The sequence below is a fragment of the Primulina tabacum genome, chromosome 5 (assembly GCF_025594145.1).
Source record: "Primulina tabacum isolate GXHZ01 chromosome 5, ASM2559414v2, whole genome shotgun sequence".
NCBI lineage: Eukaryota > Viridiplantae > Streptophyta > Magnoliopsida > Lamiales > Gesneriaceae > Primulina > Primulina tabacum.
The window spans coordinates 30897487-30921317 of record NC_134554.1 but is presented as its reverse complement, the minus strand read 5'-3'; the positions used below and the strand labels follow the sequence as shown (position 1 = coordinate 30921317).

Genomic DNA, 23831 nt, shown 5'->3' with positions numbered 1-23831 from the left:
AAAAATATAAAATGTTTATTTTTGATATATATGCTATATGTCTTGTGGCCACCTTATGCTTATGGGTTTGGAAGTCGGTAGGCGCAACCGAGGACCTCTCCGCCCGGTGACTTACGACCGGTTTATGATTATGTATGGGTACGGACATCCAGTCCAAGGGCTGCGATTGATCTCTACCGCCTAGTATACTGTGGTTTAGTCTGATCAGGCGCTTACGTTATGTTATGGGCCACTTGCTTAGAAACATTATCTCTACCAGAAAATTATGATATGACATGTCAGAGCTCTTTTGAGCAAAGCTTTTACGTATGATTTTCAGATATGCACGTAGTTATCATTATTCATGATACGATTTTCACCGTACGCTTTACGATACCATATTTTTACGTTGCATGGGATTTTATTATATATATTTACTTGTTATACACGATATATACATGTTGAGTCTTTAGACTGTAGAACCCGTAAATCAGTCTACGTATAAGCCATACATAATTCTAGATTTTTAAAATTAAATTGACTTCATTGCATGATTATTTTAATGCATTTCTTTGAAGTTAATTATTTTATTATTTCATTGCAGTAGTTTGATTTTTCAGTTATTTCAGTGAGGCCGGACTGGAGTTGGAGTTTTGAGATAGAATTTAAGATTCGAGAAATATTTCCAGAAGTTCATTTAGCTAGCAAGTAAGTTCATTTAAGTTAGTAAGAAGGTTTGAGGATTTAATTTAAATTGCTTGAGGTGAGTAGAAAATAACATTTAAATTACTTAATTAAGGGTTTTATTCACTAAATTATTTAAGGGATTAGTGAGGCTTTTAAGAGTTATTAATTTAGTAAATAAACAACACTCCCCATTCATTTTTATTATGTATTTTCGCCCCCCCCCCCCCCCCCCCCCCCCCTCCCCCCAAGTTGCTAGACTATCCCTTGCCAACTCATCACCCTTTGACCCATTCTTGGTTGAATTAGCATAATGATCTTTCTAATTCTTGGTCCACTTTAATTAAGTAAATATTTAGCATTTTCCTAGTCTAATAAACTCAAGAATTCGGCCACCCTATTCTAGAAGCATCCAACAAAGATTTGATAGCAAACCACAATTCAAATTCAAATTTGAGGGAGACTTGGTCTTGATTTGGCCTTATATTTTGCACCATTCTCCTCCACTCTTTTAACCACTTATTTCCCCTCCATACCCCCGAAATTCAGAGTGTATTCAGAGGTAAAATCGTGAGTCTTAGCTAGAGAGAAAGGAAGAAAAAAAAACTGAGAGCAAGAAAGAAAACAAAAGAAACGTTCCACTCCTCCGTGCCGCGTCGTCGTCGTTTCGTTCGTTTTCTTTCGAAATGAAACTAGGCATGTCTAGATTTCTTTCAAACCTCAATCAAGTCATATTATCAATTATTTTTCAGTACATGATCAGGTTTTATCATGCAAAACCGAAATACATCAAAGAATTTTCAGAAAAACATCCATGCAGATTTCGATTTTTCTTGTGCAGTTCACGACTCCTTCTTGTTTTGTTGTTTCAGGTTATGGATCGACTCCAGGCTCCCAAGGCGACATCTATGCATTTAATAGGATGCATTAGGACCCCACTTGTCCATTGGTTTAACCCCATACTAGCTGGAAAACAAGGAAAGGACAGCAACTCCACATGTGTCCATTTGTACCGTTCGAAAATTCAGTTTGGTTGTCCAAGGGAAAGGATCTGATCATGGCTGCCCTAGGGGCCTATAGCCATGGTTAGATCGCTCCCCTAGCATGTCTAAGACGTGACTAAGTCACCCTTTTGGTGGCTTGGTCCATGGCTCATCGGTTTTTACATAAAACATCAAGAACAGCCCCCTCCCCTCTCGGCCCCTTCGGTTTTGACAGCACATGTACTTCGAGTTGGTTGGTTTGGTGTGGATCTTGTTTGGCCTATGGCCCTTAGCCATGGTTCATACCATGCCCCTAGATGTCTAGATCGTGCCATGGTCAATCAAATGGCCACTGGAACGACACGAGACAGCAATCAAAACAAAACACTACACACGCACGCATGAGGGCCCTCGGTAAGAGTTTTCGGTTGGTTGCTGGAAAGGTGAGGACTGTGGCTGGCCTAGGGCCCTTATCCATGGTTCGAATCATTCCTTGGGACGTTTTGGAGAGGCTTTGGTCGGTGGTTCAAGCCCCAATGGCCAAAAGTCTCCCAAACGACGCGATGCAAGCAAGGTTACAGCTGCTGGAAATTTACAGCACGTTGCTGTGTCGGTTCGGAGGCTCGTTCGAGTTCTCTATTAGCTTTTAGCCTATGGCCTTGGACTGGACAGTGCCCCTTTGAGTTGGGAAGGTCATGTTTTTGACCGTTCGTGATTCGGATCATTTTTGAGGTCGTACGAGAATTTACGGTGCGATGTGCCAAATTGACTCTCGAAAGAGCATTTCATGTTTTGGCCTCCATTTCACCTAGATTTCGACCCTCATCATTTTAGGAGCATCATTTCATTATTTTAAGCGTATTTTAATCATGACTATACGTCGGTTCGGTGTTGATTCAGGTTGGTTCGGAGTCATGATTAAATACGAAGTCATTAGGCGTCATAGTCGCATTTTTTTTACTTAAATTGCATAGTTGGACAAGTATAAGCTATTGCATATTTTTCATGGCATATGTAGGTTGCAGCGAGCCTGGGAGCGATCCAATCCAGTTGGTAAAATATACAGGATATTTTCATTATGCCATTTAATTATATTACGTGCATGAAAATAGAAAATACTTATTTTTTGAGATTTATGCGATATGGCTTGTGGTTCATTCACTATGTGGGAGTATTATTTTATAGGGTCGCCAGTGACCGCTCAGTTCTGTTTGGTACCACCCGGTTGCCAGTGACCGGCCAGCTCAGTTCAGTTTTATACTCCCCGGTAGCCAGTTACCGAACAGTTCAGTTCAGTGCAGGGGCCATAGGCGTAGACCATAAGCTCAACAGAAAATTTTTACCAGTTATTTCAGTACAGGGCACCAAGGAGCAAACATTTTTACTATGATTTCAGTTCAGTTATGCACGTATTATAATTGCTCAGTACAAGTTATTTTCAGTATGCCTCATGACATGATATTTTATCACATGCACATTTTACTTCAGTATTTACTCGTTACCTACGATATTTGCATGCTGAGTCTTTAGGCTCACTAGACTTGATTGTTGTAGGTACTGTTGAGGCCAGGGCCGAGGGCGGGGACCAGTGAGCCAGCTTGGGTCGGCAGTAGTGGCACCCGAGGACCTCAGTTTCAGCACCTGCCATTTTATGCTCAAACATTTTTACCAGTTATTTGACATTCTTTGAATTGTTATTTTTGGAAAAATTTATTTTCTTCCGCTGCTATATTTTTTTTAAAACATTGAACTTGATTCATCAGTTGATTTTATGGTTGAGGCACTCCATTTATTATAAAAGAAAAATTTTTAATTTTTCGCAAATTTTCAAGCAAGGATTTTCGGGCCTCGACAGTTGGTATCAGAGCGGTGGTTCTATATAGGGTTACACTACTACTGACCACGAGAAGCTCACGAAGCTACGCCTTCGGTCTGTAAGTTTTACAGTTCAGCATTTTATTTATAGCATTAATTATTTTGACAGCATGCTTCCATGAAATAATTTCGACCAGATTTTCAGCATTTCAGTGTTCATTTAAAATAAATTATGGAATTATTCAAGTTAGTTATGTATGGGTTATGTTGGAACAGTATGCCCCCTAGACGTCAAGTAGGACGCCCGAGAGGTAGTGGCGAGCACCATCGCGAGAACGATGACGATCAGAGACAAGAGAGGCAGACACCTCCTCCTCCTCCTCCACCTCCACCACCTCCCCCACCTGACATGAGTGCCCAGATGCTAGCTGGGATGACAAAGTTCTTCGCACAGTTTGCGGGGAACAATGCGGTGGTGACTAGGCCGACAGGGCCAGAGGCTGTTTACGAGCGATTCATGAAGATGTGTCCAAAGGAGTTTTCTGGGACGTCTGACCCCATGATTGCCGAGGGATGGATCAAATCCCTCGAGGTTATCTTAGAGTTCATGGAGCTGGGAGACGCAGACCGAGTCCGTTGTGCCACCTATCTGTTCAATGGAGATGCCCGCTTATGGTGGGAAGGAGCGTCAGTAGCCCTGACCTTTGCTACACTGTCATGGACACGCTTCACGGAGGTTTTCTACTCCAAATATTTTGCCGAGAAAGTGCGCACCAGGTTGACCACTGAGTTCATGAGCCTGAGACAGGGAGACATGACGGTTACGGAGTTCATCCGTAAGTTCGAGAGGGGCTAACATTTTGTGCCCCTGATCGCGAATGATGCCAAAGCCAAGTTGATGCATTTCCTGGTGGGTCTACGGCCGATCTTGCGCCGGGATGTTAGGGTGTCTGACCCTGCTACTTATGAGATTGCAGTCTCCAAAGCCCTAGCCGCAGAGCAGGATCTGCGGGATATCGAGAGGGATCGCCAGGGCAAGCGCCCAGTCCAGGTACCACACCGCCCTCCTCCTCATCAGCATCAGCAGCGGAACAAGAGGCCTTTTCAAGGACCGCCTAGAAACAGAGGCCAGCAGCAGCAGCAGCAGCAGCGGGGACGCCCAGCCCCGAGGACTTATGAGCACCCTGTCTGTCCCAAGTGCTCACGCCGCCATCCTGGAGCATGTATGTCTAGCTCAGGAAAGTGTTTAAAGTGTGGCAGTCCAGACCACATGTTGCTGCAGTGCCCTAAGAGGAATCTGCCTACCCAAGGCAGAGTTTTTGCTCTCCATGCCGTGAAAACCAACCCGGAGACTATGTTGTTGACATGTACCTTTAAACTTTAAGTTATTATTTGAAATTCCGTGTTTTGGGAATAAGGATTAAGATTGAACTTAGAACTGTGATAGGATTGCATGCTCTACTCAGTAGTATTTTGGAGATTTAAGTTAGAAGAACTTTGACCATTGCATGTCTATAAGTTTAGTTCTTGTAGCAACTGGATTCAACTTAGAGCTCCGCTCTTTCAGGGAGAATTTTTATATCTGGTTCCGCTACCAAGGCCTTGATAGATTCAGGGGCTACTCACTCGTTTATTTCGGAGGTCTTTGCAAACTTTCTCAAGATCCAGACCATTGGGCTAGATACAGCCTTTTCAGTAGTGTTGCCGTCGGGCGAGGAGATGGCAGCTACCAATGTTATACGAGATATAGACCTTGAGCTGCACGGTAATCTTGTTTATGCGGATCTGATCGTGCTACCGATGCCAGAATTTGACATCATCCTGGGGATGGACTGGCTATTGAGGAACAGAGTGTTGATAGACTTCCAGCGGAGATCTGTTCTTGTCCGACCGCCTGGAATGGAGCAGTTATTATTTGAGCCGGACAGGTACTTTCCTTTACCGCGCATTATTCCTTATGTTCAGGCTAGGAAGCTCATGCATAGAGGGTGTCGGGCATTTCTAGCGACCTTTTTATCTATCCCCGAGGAACCCAGCCAGTCAGCCTCAGATATTCCGATTGTCAGAGATTTCTTAGACGTTTTTCCCGAAGACATCTCTGGTATGCCACCCGAGAGAGAGGTGGAGTTTTCCATTGAGCTTATGCCAGGTACGGCTCTGATATCCAAAGCGCCGTACCGACTAGCACCGACAGAGATGGCAGAGCTTAAGAAGCAGATACAAGAACTTCTGGACAAGGAGTTCATTCGCCCTAGCTTCTCACCTTGGGGCGCGCCAGTCTTGTTTGTTAAGAAGAAGGATGGCTCTATGAGACTTTGTATTGACTATCGGGAGTTGAACAGGGCTACAGTGAAGAATAAATACCCACTTCCGAGGATTGAGGATCTGTTTGACCAGTTGCAGGGAGCTTCGATTTTTTCCAAGATTGATCTGCGCTCTGGTTATCACCAGTTGAGGGTGAGAGATGCTGATGTTTCCAAGACTACTTTTAGGACTCGTTATGGCCACTACGAGTTCCTTGTGATGCCGTTCGGACTGACGAATGCGCCAGTGATCTTCATGGATCTCATGAATCGCGTATTTCAGCCGTATCTTGACCAGTTTGTGATTGTGTTCATAGATGACATTCTCGTCTACTCCAAGAGTCGGGAGGAGCACAGTAGACATCTTACCACAGTGTTGCAGACATTGCAGAAGCACAAATTATTCGCAAAGTTCAGTAAAGGCGAATTCTGGTTAGAGAAGGTGGCGTTCTTAGGCCACATAGTTTCTAGCAGTGGTATTGAGGTAGACCCAGCAAAAGTTGCAGTAGTCAGAGATTGGGTTGTGCCTCAGAATGCATCCGAGATCCGCAGTTTTCTTGGCTTAGCAGGATATTATCGGAAGTTCATTAAGGGGTTCTCTTCGATTGCAGTTCCACTCACAGCACTGACCAAGAAGAATGTGAAATTTGTTTGGAGCGAGGAGTGTCAGAAGAGCTTCGATACTTTGAAGCAAGCTTTTATCTCACCACCAGTTTTGGCCGTGCCGTCAGGGTCCGGTGAGTTTGTTCTGTATACCGATGCTTCGAAGCTCGGTCTTGGCGCAGTATTGATGCAGCATGAGAAGGTGATAGCCTATGCTTCTAGACAGTTGAAGACTCATGAGAAGAACTACCCTACCCATGATCTAGAATTGGCGGCCGTAGTTTTCGCCTTGAAGATTTGGAGGCACTATCTGTATGGAGAGAAATGCCAGATCTTTACCGACCACAAGAGCCTCAAGTATTTCTTTACGCAGAAGGAGCTGAACATGCGTCAGAGGCGTTGGTTGGAGCTTGTGAAAGACTACGATTGTGACATTAGCTACCACCCGGGTAAAGCTAATGTAGTTGCGGATGCTTTGAGCAGGAAAGTCGCAGTGATGGCTCATTTGACGATTCAGAAACCTCTTCAGACTGAGATGCAGAGGTTTGATCTTGAGACTTATCCTCGAGGTAGAGTTCCTCGTTTATCTACCTTGACTATTCAGTCTTCCCTTATGGACCGTATTCGCAGTGGTCAGTCAGCAGATGAGCAATTGGCACAGTGGAAGAAGAGAGATGAAGCCAAGGGAAGTGTCTTGTATTCAGTCAGTGATGGTATTGTGAGATACCAAGACAGGATATGGGTTCCTAGCAGTGATTCTATCCGAGCAGACATCTTGTCAGAGGCCCATATGTCCCCGTACTTCATTCACCCTGGGAGTACAAAGATGTACAAAGATCTGCAGCTATTGTATTGGTGGCCTGGTATGAAGAAGGACATCAGACGATTTGTGTCCAAGTGTTTGACCTGCCAGTTAGTGAAGGCCGAGCATCAGAGACCAGCAGGTTTGCTCAAGCCTCTACCTATTCCCGAGTGGAAGTGGGAGAATGTTTCCATGGACTTTGTGACCGGATTGCCGAGGTCAACCAGAGGATCGAATGCTATCTGGGTGATTGTAGATCGTCTTACCAAATCAGCGCACTTCCTGCCGATTAAGACGACTTTCACCATGGTTCAGTATGCAGAGCTGTATATCCGAGAGATAGTCCGACTCCATTGTATTCCAGTTTCTATCGTATCTGACAGAGATCCCAGATTTACTTCCTCGTTTTGGAAGAGTTTTCATTCGACTTTGGGTACGAAGTTGCTGTTTAGCACAGCTTTCCATCCGCAGACAGATGGGCAGTCAGAGCTAGTTATTCAGATCTTAGAGGATCTTCTCCGTGCTTGCGTCATTGATTTCTCAGGAGTTGGGAGTCGAACTTGCCATTGGTTGAGTTCACCTATAACAACAGCTTCCAGTCTTCTATTGGTATGGCTCCGTATGAAGCACTGTATGGCCGCAAGTGCAGATCTCCTGTCCATTGGGATGAAGTAGGAGAGAGAGCAGAGTTGGGTCCAGAGATTGTTCAGCAGGCAGCAGATGTAGTAGTCAAGATCCGTGATAGGATGAGGACTGCTCAGAGTTGACAGAAGAGTTATGCCGATCAGCGGAGGAGAGATTTAGAGTTTGCAGTGGGCGATCATGTCTTTGTGAAAGTGGCACCTATGAAGGGTGTCATGAGATTTGGGAAGAAAAGGAAGCTCAGTCCGAAATTCATTGGACCCTTTGAGATCCTTGACAGAGTTGGGACGCTAGCTTATCGTGTTGCTCTTCCGCCGAATCTGGTCGGAGTACACAATGTGTTCCACGTCTCCATGCTGAGGAAGTATATGGCAAATCCTTCGCATGTACTGAATTTCGAGCCGTTGCAGCTTACTCCGAACTTGTCTTATGAGGAGAGACCGGTGCAGATCCTAGCCCGTCAGGAGAAGAAGCTTCGGAACAAGTTGGTTAAGCGAGTCAAAGTCAAATGGCTCAATCATTCAGAGGAGGAAGCTACATGGGAGTCTGAGTCGGAGATGAGAGATCGTTACCCCGAGTTATTTGGTGAGTTCTAATTTCGAGGACGAAATTTCTTTTAAGGGGGGAAGATTGTAGAACCCGTAAATCAGTCTACGTATAAGCCATACATAATTCTAGATTTTTAAAATTAAATTGACTTCATTGCATGATTATTTTAATGCATTTCTTTGAAGTTAATTATTTTATTATTTCATTGCAGTAGTTTGATTTTTCAGTTATTTCAGTGAGGCCGGACTGGAGTTGGAGTTTTGAGATAGAATTTAAGATTCGAGAAATATTTCCAGAAGTTAATTTAGCTAGCAAGTAAGTTCATTTAAGTTAGTAAGAAGGTTTGAGGATTTAATTTAAGTTGCTTGAGGTGAGTAGAAAATAAGCTCGTTTAAATTACTTAATTAAGGGTTTTATTCACTAAATTATTTAAGGGATTAGTGAGGCTTTTAAGAGTTATTAATTTAGTAAATAAACAACACTTCCCATTCATTTTTATTATGTATTTTCGCCCCCTCCCCCCCCCCCCCCCAAGTTGCTAGACTATCCCTTGCCAACTCATCACCCTTTGACCCATTCTTGGTTGAATTACCATAATGATCTTTTTAATTCTTGGTCCACCTTAATTAAGTAAATATTTAGCATTTTCCTAGTCTAATAAACTCAAGAATTCGGCCACCCTATTCTAGAAGCATCCAACAAAGATTTGATAGCAAACCACAATTCAAATTCAAATTTGAGGGAGACTTGGTCTTGATTTGGCCTTATATTTTGCACCATTCTCCTCCACTCTTTTAACCACTTATTTCCCCTCCATACCACCGAAATTCAGAGTGTATTCAGAGGTAAAATCGTGAGTCTTAGCTAGAGAGAAAGGAAGAAAAAAAAACCGAGAGCAAGAAAGAAAACAAAAGAAACGTTCCACTCCTCCGTGCCGCGTCGTCGTCGTTTCGTTTGTTTTCTTTCGAAACGAAACCAGGCATGTCTAGATTTCTTTCAAACCTCAATCAAGTCATATTATCAATTATTTTTCAGTACATGATCAGGTTTTATCATGCAAAACCGAAATACATCAAAGAATTTTCAGAAAAACATCCATGCAGATTTCAATTTTTCTTGTGCAGTTCACGGCTCCTTCTTGTTTTGTGGTTTCAGGTTATGGATCGACTCCAGGCTCCCAAGGCGACGTCTATGCATGTAATAGGATGCATTAGGACCCCACTTGTCCATTGGTTTAACCCCATACTAGCTGGAAAACAAGGAAAGGACAGCAACTCCACATGTGTCCATTTGTACCGTTCGAAAATTCAGTTTGGTTGTCCAAGGGAAAGGATCTGATCATGGCTGCCCCCTAGGGGCCTATAGCCATGGTTATGCACGTATTATAATTGCTCAGTACAAGTTATTTTCAGTATGCCTCATGACATGATATTTTATCCCATGCACATTTTACTTCAGTATTAATCGTTACCTACGATATTTGCATGCTGAGTCTTTAGGCTAACTAGACTTGATTGTTGTAGGTACTGTTGAGGCCAGGGCCGAGGGCGGGGACCAGTGAGCCAGCTTGGGTCGGCAGTAGTGGCACCCGAGGACCTCAGTTTCAGCACCTGCCATTTTATGCTCAAACATTTTTACCAGTTATTTGACATTCTTTGAATTGTTATTTTTGGCAAACTTTATTTTCTTCCGCTGCTATATTTTTTTAAAACATTGAACTTGATTCATCAGTTGATTTTATGGTTGTGGCACTCCATTTATTATAAAAGAAAAATTTTTAATTTTCCGCAAATTTTCAAGCAAGGATTTTCGGGCCTCGACATAGACTCACTAGACTTGATTGTTGTAGGTATTGATGAGGTCGAGACTGCGGGCAGAGACCAGTGAGCGATCTTGGGACAGCAGTAGTAAACCCGATGACCTCATGATTTAGTTTATGCACCTTTTATTATTCAAACTCAATTTTAATACGTTGGATTATTTTAAGTTGATGTTTACGTTGGATTAATTTTAAACTGTTTGTTTGAAAACAATATTTGCTTCCACTGTTATTTTAAAGTTAAAATTATTTACATGTTTATTTTATAAATTGGACAAATTATTTATTTATTTAGAAAAATTTTAATAATTCCGCAAAATTATGAAAACGAAATACGGGCCTTTACACGATCTAACAAAAAGTACTGGTTTAAACGACATGAAGTAATTTAATCAATAATCAGAGTAAATCAATTTAACACGCATAAAATTCTTGAAAACTTAAACGGTCCTCGGGTTAGGCCTTTGCACCGTCCGAGCCATCTCATTGGTTTCCACCTCTCTTCTCCTCAAACTCGTCTTCACTGCATCGATCAAGTCCAGTGAGTCTAAAGACTCAACATTTGTAAACTGGGAATAACGAGTAACACGTAATAAATCAACATGCATTTAAAAGTAGCTCATACATACTTAAACTCTGAACATACTTACATAAACGTACTTACATAAGCATAGACATGCTATCATTTTATAAACATTTTCATAAACGTGCTGCATCATACATACTTAAACATGCATAATCATCATCATTTTGCGTAGATATATGTTTCAAAGCAAGTGACCCATAACATAATGTGCCTGATCAGACTAAACCACAATACTGGGCTGGTAGGGACGTCTACTGCCACATACATATGATCACTGGTCTTTTTTTACCGGGTGGATTGGTCACTGGTCATGTTTTACCGCTTTTCAATCATGATCAAAACCCGGTCATCCTTAAATTCTCCTAATAAATTAAATTAGGCTTTAAAATACTTAAAATTCCAAAAATTAATTAAAATATCAATTTCTTTGACTTGAAATAAAATACCACATCTTCATAAATCGTCTTAAAGGTCACCGGTCTCTTTTCCCAATCTCATATCGAATATTCGCCAGTAAAATAAGACTTAAGAAAACATTTTAACGTGCTTCAAATAAACGTGTGATAAGTTAAAATAATGCAAATCATAAATCATGCATCGTTAAAATTATTTTAAAAACTAAATAAGTAATTTAAAATTTTAATAAATTAATGGGTTTACATGTACTAATTTTGGGCTCTACAATTCTTCCCCCCCTTAAATTTTAACGTCCCGAAAATTTGAAGGTCCACGTAAATCACATGCATGCAAGTTATTAAATTTTTTTTATTTTTAAAATTGTTTTAATGCATTAAATGCATGTTTATTTCATTAATTTATTTTTTAATTCATGGTTTATTTAAAGTTTCATGCATTAGGATTTTAAGTTCCATGTCGCGCTCGATTAAAGTTTCATGCATTAGGATTTTAAAATTTATTTTTATTACTTGATTAATTTTTATTAATTAATATGAGGTGTTTTAAATGTATTTTTCAAGAAATAGGCTTTGTTGGGTAATTTTATCATCCAGAGCATATTTTTATTCGATACGTTTCGAAACGAAGAATTTTTTGAGGGCTTGGACAATATTTTCAAAAACTTACCTAAAAGAAATATTTTTTGGGTGTGTGTTTGGACTTAATGGCCCACTTTTAAGCTTAATGGGCTCCAACCCTTTAATTTTTATGCGAGGGCACATCAACCATTTATTTAAGCTTAAACCTATCACCAAATTAACCTTAAACCTAATCTAACTCTATCAGCCGCCCACCCCCTCCACTCATCAGCCTCCTCGTGAGTTGCAGCAGCAAGAAAATTCGGTTCCTCCATTTCCTTCAAGCTAGATGTAATGCCCGAATTTGAAAAAAAAATTTTTTGAAAAAATAAAAATAAAAAGAATTACTGTTCATCGGTTACTATTCAAGCGCTGCGACGCTAGAATAGTAGCGCCTAGGTGCTAGTTTTGCGCAAATTTGGCGCTGAGGTGCTGAAAAGTGGCGCTGCGGCGCTACAGACGCGAAAAACCAATATTTAAGTCAACTTTCACCTCCTCCAATCATTTCTCCTCCTTCGCTTCCACCGAAACCCTCTTTCCTTCCATTTCCTACTTTTTTTCTTCAATCTATGGGAGATTTGTTCAAGAAAATTATGAAATGAAGTTAGATTTGCGATCCTCTCGTCACGGGCTTCACGAGGATGTAAGTATTTCCCATTTTTATTCAAGTTTGGAAATGGGTTGAAGTTTAGAATTGATATTTGAGATATTAAGATGTTGTATTTGAGTTGGTTTGAATTTAAAATGGATATGAGCATGGTTTCTTGTTTATGTGCAAAGAACGGTTTTTATACCTTCTGTATTTCGAGTATATGGGACAGTAGTGTTTGGATTTTAAAGTTATGGTCTTCATCAAACTTGCAGACAATCGAGTTAGCTTCGATTTGATTCAAGAATCACTCAGTTCCATGAAGAAATGAAAGAGATATGCTATATTTAAAAATATTTTGGTTCCCAGAATTGTACTGGTTCCCAGGATTGTACTGATGCATAATTTTGAAAATTTTGTTGTATGATTCAGATTATAAACGACTGAGTAAATAATTATATTTGACAAAAGTTTGTGAAGAAGAATTGTTGAGCATTGAGTTTTCTTGCATATCCAATTTACAGATCTTGATTTGAATCTGTACCGAATTAATTATGAATTTTGTACGAAAATTGCTCTGTGTTGATAAGTAATCCGAGTTCTTGATTTATGTATTGAAGATTCGGTTGAAGTATTGACTTGGGTTGGCTCAAGATTATTTACTTTAAGTTGGTTGATAGAGAATCGAGTAGACAGCGAGGGTTCAAGACTTCTCAACCATATATTTTGATCTCTTATTTGTAATATTCGAAAGGTATGTTACGGTCGGTAACATACGAGGTAAAAGTATCATTTTTATTTTAAATTGAAAATTCGATGGCATGATGAATTACTTGTGATTTGTTGATGACTGATCTTTTGAGATGAGCTTATTATGATATTGACTTGATGAGATTGAAATGCATCATTGCATTGCATATTGGGCCATTTTTCGATTCAAATTTGATATGGCGGAGGTCACCTTGATTTATTGATTTGTTGGACGTATGAGGCTATAGTTGAGTTGGCATAGTGTATGCGGAGGTCGCTGCTATGGCCTGAACACTCTCTATAGGCGCACCATAGTCCTGGGATTGTAGAACACATTACCCCACCCCGAGCGGATGAGTCGGTGGATGTTGCTGGGGGATTCTCTTCCCTTGGGTACCCTATGACCAGATGATTCACTTGATCTTGAGATTTATTGATAGTCCAGAGCTTCTGATCATACATTGTATTATATTGCATCTTTATGTGTTTATATGAACTATGTGAAATTTTAATTCTCATATGTTATTGATTGTATCATACTGGGTTTATACTCACCGGCACGTCGGCTACCTCTTGTTTTCATGTGCTTGACGGTAGGTGAGGCGAGGCTTGGGATGCCAGAGTCCAGCTCCAGGTGAGGAGATACGAGTAACAGTGGGATTCTCGGGTCTTAGGAGCTATTTGATGATGTTTGGATTACTTTGGTTCACTACTTTATTTTGGCATGTAAAATTTATATTTCAAACATTTGTAACCTTTAAATTATTTTGACGATGTTCATGTGGAATTGTGAACCACAAATTATGTTTTTTACTCAATCATTTGGTTTGTTACAATTTTAATTATTATTATTAGATGTCGGACCCGGGGCCCCACATTGGGTGGTATCAGAGCGTAAGATATTTGGGAACAGGGTAGATCAAGTCAGTTCAAATTGATTGATCATGTGATATATTTGCTAGCATTTTTACTATGTCGTAATGTGAAATACATGATCATAATTGAGATACTATATTGTTGAGCTTTATTTGAGATTTTTGAGATTTATTGAGTCTCGAGAGCCAGAGATGGTCGATACAAGATTGAGATGATTATGATATTGTGATTATAAATGTGTTGATCTATTGTATATCAGACATGGCTACTCGAGGTAGAGGTCGTGGTAGACCTAGACAGAACATACCAGTGGCACAAGATCAGGGCAGTGCTACTCATACTCAGATGGATATAACTCCGACTCCGATGGAGATACTGTTAGCCAGATTTCAGTCTTTGCACCCACCGATGTTGAAGGGTACAGAGAATTCATTAGAGTGTGAGAACTGGTTGGAGAATAAGGATCAGTTATTTGAATCTATTGAGTATCCAGATGATCGTAGAATCAAATTAGTTGTTCATCAGTTATTAGATGTTGCTAAGAGTTGGTGGATCATGACAAAGAAAGCTTTAGAGGGTCGAGGTACGATTGTTACCTGGGATATTTTTAAATCTGAATTTTATCAGCGTTTCTTTCCTACCTCTTACAGGAAAGATAGGAGAGCCGAGTTTGCAAATTTAAAGCAAGAAAATCGAAATGTTGAGGACTATGTTGCTAAGTTCTCAAATTTACTGAGATTTGCTCCTCATGTAGCATCCGATGAAGAAGCTAAGACCGATCACTTCATAAATGGTCTTAACCCTGATATCTTTACCTTGGTTAATACCGGAAGGCCTAACAATTTTGTTGAGGCTCTTGATCGAGCAAAGGGAGCTGAAACCGGGATCATTAGACAGAGAGGTCCTCAGTATTCGCAACAACCCCAACAACCGCAGTATCGACATCAATTCAGACAGGGTAATAGTGGTGGTAACAGTGGCAACATAAGAGAGCAGTTTCGGGCTAGAGGCAAGCAATTTAAGAGGCATGACAGTAATTTTTTGAGTTCTATTGGATCGAGACAGTCTGGTTCAGTTCAGAGCACTGGTTATTCAGGCCCGACTTGTGGTCAATGTGGTGGTAGACATTATACCGATCAGTGTAGAGGAGTCTCGGGAGCTTGCCACTTGTGTAACCAGGTGGGACACTATGCTCGAGTTTGTCTTATCCGTGGCAGTGATATATCTCTGAGTCGGGGAACTTCGAGACAGACACCTCACCAGAACTGCCAGACCCCTATAGTTCATTCTTTTCAGCAGTCAAATCGGTCAAATCAGAACAAACAGAGTGGTAGGCACAGGGCAGGACAGCCAACTAGACAGCAGGCCCGAGTTTTTGCACTCACTGAGGATAAGGCACATAATGCTCCAGATAATGTCATTGCAGGTAATTGTTTTCTCTTTGGTTATCCTTCTTATGTTTTGATGGATATCGGTGCATCACATACTTTCATATCTGAGCACTTTGTCACATTGCATTCGTTGCATTCTATGCCATTATCATCTACATTATCTATTTTCACTCCACTGGGCAAAGTGATGAGGTCAGCTGAGATGATAAGTGGTTGTGAATTTCGTTATGAGGATAATGTCATTGAGCTTGATTGCTTTGTGTTGGAGATGTCTGATTTTGACTGCATAGTTGGCATTGACACGTCGACAAGATAAAGGGCTACTGTAGATTGTTTTCAGAAGGTTGTTAAGTTTAGGCCTGATAAGACAGATCACTGGAAATTCTATGGTAAGGGTTCTCGAGCTAAGATTCCTTTGATATATGTTTTTTCCATGACTCGTTTGTTGCAGAAAGGAGCAGAATGTTTCTTGGTTTATGCAATTGATATTTCAAAGTCAGTACCTAAATTGGCAGATATTCCAATTGTTAGCGAATTTTCAGATGTATTTCCAGATGAAATTCCAGGATTTCCTCCAATCCGAGAGATTGAGTTCAACATTGAGTTGATGTCAGGTACACAGCCTATTTTTAGAGCTCCTTATAGGATGTCACCAATTGAACTGAAGGAACTAAAGGAACAACTTGAGGATCTATTGGCTAAAGGATATATAAGACCAAGTGTTTCACCTTGGGGTGCTCCGGTTTTATTCGTGAAGAAGAAAGACGGGTCTAAGAGGCTTTGTGTCGATTATAGACAGTTGAATAAAGCCACAGTAAATAATAAGTATCCTTTGCCAAGGATTGATGATCTCTTTGACCAGTTGCAAGGTTCTTCAGTATATTCTAAGATTAATTTAAGATCTGGATATCATCAGTTAAGAGTTAGAGAGGCAGATGTGCCTAAGACTGCTTTTCGTACCAGGTATGGGCATTTTGAATTTTTGGTTATGCCTTTTGGGTTGACCAATGCACCTGCGGTATTTATGGATTTGATGAACTGTGTGTTTCAATGGTATATAGATCAATTTGTTGTGATCTTCATTGATGATTCTTATTTATTCAAAATCTGAATTGAGCATGTCGAACACTTGAGAGCTGTATTGCAAATTTTGAGAACTGAAAAGTTGTATGTTAAATTATCCAAATGCGAGTTTTGGTTGGATAGAGTGGTTTTCCTTGGACATGTGATTTCGAGTGCTGGTATATCAGTTGATCCGAGTAAAGTTGAGGCAGTAATTAATTGGTCTAGACCGACATCAGTTCCTGAGGTGCGTAGTTTTATGGGTTTGGCAGGATATTATCGCACATTTATTGAAGGATTCTCACAGATTGCGAGGCCAATTACGCAGCTGACACAAAAGAATGCACCATTTATTTGGTCACAGGCATGTGAGGCTAGTTTTGTTGAACTTAAGCAGAGATTGACTAGTGCTCCAGTTCTGACTATTCCATCAGGTGTAGGAGGATTTACAGTGCACATTGATGCTTCACATCAAGGACTGGGTTGTGTATTAATGCAGCATGGCCGTGTGGTTGCCTATGCTTCATGACAGTTGAAGTCACATGAGTCTAAATACCCAGTGCATGACTTGGAACTAGCAGCAGTGGTTTTTGCCCAAAATATTTGGCATCACTAATTGCATGGGGAGACATTTGAGATATTCACTCATTATAATAGTTTGAAATACCTCTTTTCACAAGCGGAGTTGAACATGAGACAGAGGCGTTGGTTTGACTTGTTGAAAGACTATGATTGCGAGATAAAATATTATCCAGGCAAGTCGAATGCAGCAACCGATGCTTTGAGCAGAAAAGTATGCAATATGTCCTTGATTACTAGGAGTGTATCTGATCTAGTAGAAGACTGTTATCTTTCTGGTTTGGATTATGTGGTAGATACTCAACCTGTAAGAGTATTTATGATTCAGGCAGAGCCAGAGTTGTTTGTCAAAATTGGAGAGGACCAAAAGTTAGATCAAAGCATTAAGAAATCAGTTGAACTCGTCAGATCAGGACATCGATCAGAATTTCAGGTCAATAATGAGGGTATTTTGTTTGTGAATGATCGTATTGTATATCCTAATATTTCAGATTTGAGGATACAGATTTTACGTGATGCTCATTGTAGTAAATTCAGTGTACACCCAGGAAGTAAAAAGATGTACAATGACTTGAAGAAACAAGTTTGGTGGAAAAGAATGAAATGTGACATAGCAGAATTTGTATCTCGTTTGAATTGTCAACAAGTGAAAGCAGAAAGGAAGCGGCCATGAGGTCTTTTGTATAGCCTTAAGGTTCCAGAATGGAAGTGGGACCATATCACCATGGACTTTTTCACGAAATTGCCGAGGTCGTCGAGGGGTTGCGATTCAATCTGGGTTATCGTTCACAGATTAACCAAGTCTTCATGTTTCATTCCTTATTACATGACATATAGGCATGATCAGATGGCCAGATTGTACATCAGAGAAGTTTTGAGATTGCATGGTGTGCCTAAGTCCATTGTATCATATCGTGATCCCAGATTTTCTTCTCATTTTTGGTAGAGTTTACAAGAAGCACTTGGTACTCGTTTGCATTTGAGTACAGCATATCATCCTCAGACAGACGGACAGTTAGAACGTACTATTCAGACATTAGAGGATAAGTTGAGAGCTGTAGTGATGGATTTTGGTATTGGTTGGCAGGATTCGTTACCACTTGTCGAGTTTTCTTCTAACAACAGTTATCAAATGAGCATTGGAATGTCACCATTTGAAGCACTATACGACAGGAAGTGTCGATCTAATTTGTATTGGGACGATTTATCTGAAGCACCAATTGTAGGACCTCATATGATAAGAGATATGACAGAGAAGGTGAAATTGATTCAGAGTCGTATGCGAGCTGCTCAGGATATGCAGGCTAAGTATGCGAACGTCAGGAGACGAACATTGATTTTTGAGAAAGGTGACAGAGTTTTTCTGAAAATATCTCCTTTCCGTGGTACAGTAAGATTTGGAAAGAAAGGAAAATTATCACCGAGATTTGTAGGTCAGTATGAGATTTTGGAACGTGTTGGTGATTTGGCTTATAGATTAGCTCTTCCTATAGCATTATCAGGTGTTCATGATGTTTTTCATGTGTCTATGTTGAGGAAATATCGCCCACATCCTTCTCATGTACTTCCACCCGACGAGGTTGAGTTAGATCAGACTTTGAGCTATATTGAGAGACTGATTCAGATTCTAGACAGAAAACATAAGCAACTCATAAATAAATTGATACCGCTGATTAAAGTACAGTGAAATAGACATGGTGTCGAGGAGACAACTTGGGAATTAGAAGACAACATGAGACATAAATATCCAGAGTCATTCAAATGAAGTATGCTTCTATTCTCGGTCTTACTTTCAATATTGATCATTACATCGTAGACTTGAAATTGAAGATTTGATTTCGAGGACGAAATCTATTTTTAGAGAGGATAAATTGTAATGCCCGAATTTGGGAAAAAAAATTTTGAAAAAAAAAGTTACTGTTCATCGGTTACTATTCAAGCGCTGCGGCGCTAGAATAGTAGCGCCTAGGCGCTAGTTTTGCGCAAATTTGGCGCTGAGGCGCTGAAAAGTGGCGCTGCAGCGCTACAGACGCGAAAAATCAATATTTAAGTCAACTTTCACCACCTCCAATCATTTCTCCTCCTCCTCCTCCACCGAAACCCTCTTTCCTTCCATTTTCAACATTTCTTTCTTCAATCTATGGGATATTTGTTCAAAAAAATTATGAAATGAAGTTAGATTTGTGATCCTCTCGTCACGGGCTTCACGAGGATGTAAGTATTTCCCATTTTTATTCAAGTTTGGAAATGGGTTGAAGTTTAGAATTGATATTTGAGATATTAAGATGTTGTATTTGAGTTGGTTTGAATTTAAAATGGATATGAGCATGGTTTCTTGTTTATGTGCAAAGAACGGTTTTTATACCTTCTGTATTTTGAGTATATGGGACAGTTGTGTTTGGATTTTAAAGTTATGGTCTTCATCAAACTTGCAGACAATCGAGTTAGCTTCGATTTGGTTCAAGAATCACTCAGTTCCATGAAGAAATGAAAGGGATATGCTATATTTACTAAACCAGGTCTAGAATTCTGAGTTTGTGTACATGCCTTCTGTTTATTCGAATTTTGGTATTTATTGGTTCGAATTCTGGATTCGATGTTCTAATAAAAGTTATATAACATTGTATTGTCTTCGAAATGATATAAAATGGGCTTGATTCCATAGAGTATTGAGGGAGTTATGCTCGAAATACTAAACTATGGCAGAATTGTACTGATGCAGAATTTCGAAAATTATGTTGTATGTTTCAGATTATGAACGACTGAGTAAATGACTTTATTTGACAAAAAATTGTGAAGAAGAATTAATGGGCATTGAGTTTTCTTGCATATCCAATTTACAGATCTTAATTTGAAGCTCTACCCATTTAATTATGAATTTTATACGAAAATTGCTCTGTGTTGATAAGTAATCCGAGTTCTTGATTTATGTATTGAAGACTCGGTTGAAGTCTTGACTTGGGTTGACTCAAGATTATTTACTTTAAGTTGGTTAATAGAGAATCTAGTAGACAGCGAGGGTTCAAGACTTCTCAGCCATATATTTTGATTTATTGTTTGTATATTCGAAAGGTATGTTACGGTCGGTAACATACGAGGTAAAAGTATCATTTTTATTTTAAATTGAAAATTCGATGGCTTGATGAATTACTTGTGATTTGTTGATGATTGATCTTTTGAGATGATCTTATTATGATATTGACTTGATGAGATTGAAATGCATCATTGCATTGCATATTGGGCCATTTTTCGATTCAGATTTTACATGGCGGAGGTCGCCTTGATTGATTGATTTGTTGGACGTATGAGGCTATAGTTGAGTTGGCATAGTGTATGCGGTGGTCGCTGCTATGGCCTGAACACTCTCTATAGGCGCACCATAGTCCTGGGATTGTAGAACACATCACCCCACCCCGAGCGGATGAGTCGGTGGTTGTTGCTGGGGGATTCTCTTCCCTTGGGTACCCTATGACCAGATGACTCACTTGATCTTGAGATTTAATGATAGCCCACAGCTTCTGATCATACATTGTATTATATTGCATCTTTATATGTTTATATGAACTATGTGAAATTTTAATTCTCATATGTTATTGATTGTATCATACTGGGTTTATACCGGCACGTCGGTTACCTCTTGTTTTCATGTGCTTGACGGTAGGTGAGGCGAGGCTTGGGATGCCAGAGTCCAGCTCCAGGCGAGGAGATACGAGTTAAAGTGGGATTCTCGGGTCTTAAGAGCTATTTGATGATGTTTGGATTACTTTGGTTCACTACTTTATTTTGGCATGTAAAATTTATATTTCAAACATTTGTGACCTTTAAATTATTTTGTCGATGTTTATGTGGAATTGTTAACCACAAATTATGTATTCTACTCAATCATTTGGTCTGTTATAATTTTAATTATTAGTATTAGATGTCGGACCCGGGGTCCCACACTAGATCTTTCCCCCGCGCCTCGGACGTGTATTATTCTATCTTTTGTTAACAAAAACATCAAGGCACGCATGTTCTTCCCTTGAGCATCATACACGTTGTTAATATGTGTAAAGTTTGTGTAAGAACATGTAAAACTTTCGATCTATGAATATGTGATCCTCGGCGAAGGTTTCTGCAGGAACTATTGCGTTTTTGTTGATGATCACTCACGTTTCTTCATGTGTCATGCAAGGGGTGGTTGTCTGATATTTCTAAGGGTCCGAAACATGTCTTGGGATAAAGGAAATAGTGCTGGAGTCGAGACTTAAGGTGGATTGTTTTGGATCGTGAGTGGTGTCCATAGGATGCCTCGGTTTGGGATAGATCGCGTGAAAAGGTTGGAGCCGGCGGTGCAAGGACGATCCAAGGTTTAAACCTGGCCGTGGGTGGTCTGATTCATGGATGAGGATGGCTCGAACGCTGCTGGAGCCACCCTTGAAGCCGATCGAACGTGGTCTAGGAGGGTTGGCCGCGAACTGTAGTTCTTGGAGGCGAGCGAGTGATCACGATTTCCAGCGTGCATGGGGCTGGGTCCTTGGGTATGGTAGGTCCCTTAGGGTCTAGTCTTGGTCCTAGGTGGCTTGGTTCGTGGATGATGCGAGCTGGTGGAGCCTAGTGGTGCTAGTTTTCGAGTTGGTGCATTGAGGGTTCGATCGGGGGAGTAGCTGAATTTTCCAGCAACTTTGGGGCTGGTTTTCGTGAGTTTAGTTTGTCTGAAATCGATGTTTTAGGAGCTGGTTTATTAAATTTAAGACATGGTTTGAGTTGGGAAAATTTTGGTAATGTTTCGGGTTGATTCGGATTAAAATCAGGACTCCGGTCCAAGTTTTTAAAACGAATCGGTTAAGTTTCGTATCGGGCTCAATTTTAAGTCTAGTAATGCTTAAAAATAAGTTTTGGGATATTTTAAGGAGTTTGGTAAGCTTCGGGTCAAAATTTAGAGGTCCAGGGATAAAATGGTCATTTTGGGTTTCCATAGGCAAAATGGTCATTTTGCACCCAACGCAAGATTTTTGGTCCTGGCAGCGCCCTGAGCACCTTTTATCATGTTTTAAATGTTTATGCATCATAGTCACGATTTTTATGAATTTATAAAATTGTACGTTGCATGCTTGGTTTTAAGGAAAAATTTGCATGTATGCATGATTTTGATTAGTGATGACGTTTTGAATGATGAGAATTAGTTGGGGCTATCGAAGTATATGTAAATTCTTAAGACGTATATGTAAATGCTGATAATGAGGCCTAGGCATAGTGGATGGGCAATCTTGTCAGTGATGTCCGACAGCCACCGGGTACCGCTGTTCTATGTATGATGGATCCATCATAAATGATGAATAATGTACGATAGTCACTACTAATGAACCGAATTCACTATATGATCGATGAATGATGAATGATAAATGATGAATGATGAACGATGATTAATCATGAGCTGTTTTGACATGTAACGATTCCAAACGACACGTTTACATTACACTTTTAAAGTTCATGAAAGGTATGTTGAGTATTGTATTTTTCACTGCTGTGTGCGATGTATATGTACTTGTTATTTCTGGTATATGTGTGAAAGGATTTTATATCTCCGATTTTGAGTCTTTACACTCACTAGGCGTGTGTGATGCAGGTGAGCTTGATATCGAAAACATGTTTTTGAGTCTTTACAGTCAACGGTTCATTACTCAAAACATGCGAAGGATTCGCCATATACTTCCTCAGTATCGAGATGTGGAATACGATGTGTACTCTTGCCTGATTCGACGGTATAGCTACACTATAAGCAAGTGTCCCAACTCTGTCAAGAATTTTGAATGGCCCAATAAATCTCGAATTCAGCTTGCCTCTCTTCCCAAACTTCAAAACACCCTTCATAGGTGTTATCTTCATGAATATGTGATCTCTTATGGCAAATTCGAGATCCCTTCTCCTCTTGTCAACATAACTCTTTTGGCGACTCTGAGCGGTCTTCATCCTGTCTCGAATCTTGACCACGACGTCTGCAGTCTGCTGAACAATCTCTAGGCCAAGCTCTGATCTCTCACCGACTTCGTCCCAATGAATCGGCGATCTGCACTTCCTTCCATACACTGCTTCGTAGGGAGCCATACCTATAGATGATTGAAAACTGATGTTGTATGTTAACTCCACTAGAGTATCTTAGATTCTCAATTCTCATGGAAATCGATCACACATGCTCGCAACAAATCTTCCAAAATCTGAATCACTCGCTCAGACTGGCCATCTGTCAGAGGGTCGAATGCCGTACTGAATAGCAACTTTGTCCCCGTAGCTGAATATAAACTCTTCCAAAAGGACGATATGAATCTCGGGTCCCTGCCAGACATAATAGAAACTGGGATCCCGTGCAATCATACTATCTCCCGGATGTAGAGCTTTGCATGCTAAATCATGGAGAAAGTCGTCTTCACCGGTAAGAAGTGCGCCGATTTAGTAAGTCGATCCACTATAACCCAAATGGCATTAGATCCTCTTACTAACCTCGGAAATCCAACAACAAAATCCATGGTGATATTCTCCCATTTCCACTCGGGAATAGGGAGTGGCTTAAGCATCTCTGCTGGCCTCTGATGCTCTGCTTTCACTTGCTGACAAATGAGGAATTTAGATACAAATCAACGGATATCCCGCTTCATCCCTGGCCACCAATACAACATCTATAAGTATTTGTACATCTCGGTACCCCCTGGATGGATGGAATACGGAGATGTATGTGCCTCTGTCAAAATATCCTCTGTGATAGAGTCAACACTAGGCACACACATCCTTCCTCTGTACCTCACAAT

General features: G+C 40.4%; 1 long non-coding RNA gene across 1 annotated transcript; it reads left to right on the top strand.

Moving 5' to 3' along the window:
- Nucleotides 1–12353: 12353 nt before the first annotated feature.
- LOC142544965 (uncharacterized) lies at nt 12354–14468 on the top strand. The gene is made up of 3 exons (XR_012820169.1): nt 12354–12442; nt 13009–13142; nt 14274–14468. It is a non-coding gene; the product is annotated as an uncharacterized LOC142544965 (long non-coding RNA).
- Nucleotides 14469–23831: the final 9363 nt, after the last annotated feature.